Source organism: Physeter macrocephalus, unplaced genomic scaffold, assembly GCF_002837175.3.
Source record: "Physeter macrocephalus isolate SW-GA unplaced genomic scaffold, ASM283717v5 random_12265, whole genome shotgun sequence".
Lineage (NCBI taxonomy): Eukaryota > Metazoa > Chordata > Mammalia > Artiodactyla > Physeteridae > Physeter > Physeter macrocephalus.
In genome coordinates this window covers 1-1,634 of record NW_021157549.1, presented here as the reverse complement: position 1 = coordinate 1,634, position 1,634 = coordinate 1, and the positions used below count along the sequence as shown (strand labels likewise).

At 48.3% G+C, this 1,634-nt stretch overlaps 1 pseudogene; it reads left to right on the top strand.

The window, feature by feature from the left end:
* The first annotated feature begins 1,456 nt into the window (after positions 1-1,456).
* Positions 1,457-1,634, top strand: LOC112063330 (uncharacterized; annotated as a pseudogene).

The following is a 1,634-nucleotide window of genomic DNA, read 5'->3' as shown; positions in this document are numbered from 1 at the left end:
TCCAGGCACAAACCAACATGTCGGCCTTTGAAACCTCCTTCCCTGAAACCCCACCCCACCTCCTGCAGCAAGTCCGCCAGTGAGTCCCGTCCTGTCAACTCAACTTCCGGAACAGCCCACGTTTCTCCTTCTTCCTTGCTGAGCCCAAACGCGAGCCACCGTGCTGTCTGCTACAGACACCGTGGCAGTGGCGTCAGAAGTGATCTCCACAGCTTCAGACCTCCCAGTGGCTTCCCTTCACACTTAAAATCCAGGCTCCCCAGGCCTTGGCCTTGCCTAGAAAATCCTCAAATACCTGCCTGCCTGCACCTCCCCCCTCCCTCCTACCCTGTGTTCTCCAGCTGTCTTCAATTGCTGAAACACACAACCTTGCTCCTTTCCTTGGGTCTTTGCCTTCCATTCGTTGTTTTCTCTCCTTAAATGCAACCTCCAAAGAGAGGCCTTCGCTGAGCACCCAAATCTAAAGTAGCCACCAAGTCCCTCTCTGTTTCGACACTTAAAATCCTCCGCATGCCTCATCCTCTGATCCTCTTGGGTGTTTGTTGTCAGCTGTCTCCCTCCCTCGCTAGAATGTAAGCTTTTTGTGAGTAGGGGCCTCTGTTTGCCCAGTGCCTAGAGTGTCTTTATTTTACAACATGGAAAACTGGGATGATGGTTAAGGTGACACCTACCAGCTCTGCTGTTTAACAGACCTCAGGCAAGTTACCTAGCCTTTCTGTGCCTCAGTTCCCCTGTCCATAAAACTGGCATATACCTCTATGGATCTCATAGTTAAAGCACTTAGATAGAACGATGACCGGTGCCTGTCAAGCTCACGATGAATGGTAGCTAGTATTGTCGTAGCTGGCACTCAGGTATTTGTGGAGGGAAGAAATGATGTCAGATGCAGCAACCAGCTGTCTTTTAAAAATTCAGAAAGTGTGAACAGGTAGTACAGTCATGTGGTAAAAAACCAAAAGGTTTTGCCTTCCGGCGCTGGTTCTCAGCCACCCAGCCCCCCTGTCCCTGCCTCAGTCACGGTGACCTCTTACCAGAGTTTGAAAGTCAAACTTGCAGGACAGCCTTGAATGAAACCGCTAAGATATAGATTGCTCAGTGGAATCAGCTAGGTTCTCACTAGCGAAAGCAACGGCCCACCCTTTCCTTTATAGCTTTTCAGGGGCGAGGTGGTTTTACCAGGTCTGTGGAGGGAACGCCTCCTGGGCTTTAAAGACGCAGGTTGTCATTGGCTGTCATTCAGTATTATGTTAATTAAGTGTGGCTGTTTTAAAACTTGTTAAATTACATTTCCTGTTAAAATGTTAAAATGAGTTGGTAAGTGATAACATTTGAAAGATTGTATTGGAAGAGCTCTTCCTCTTTTTTTCCAGTAGAATTAGAGACGGGGAAACGATCTTGCCCTCAGTGTAAAGTGTGCGGCTACCACAGACCCAGCAGTGACGTGGGAGGCAGGATTAAGACTATACTTTCAGGGATCATTTCTATAGTTTGTTACTAGAGAAGTTTCTCTGAACGTGTAGAGCACCCGGAACCACAAGGAGGAGATGCAGTGTTCTCTCCTGAGCGTGAAGTCGGCTCTTGGCGTTGTTCTTGCAGCTGTCAGTAGCCATTGATGATCGTTCTGCTCTTCCTTA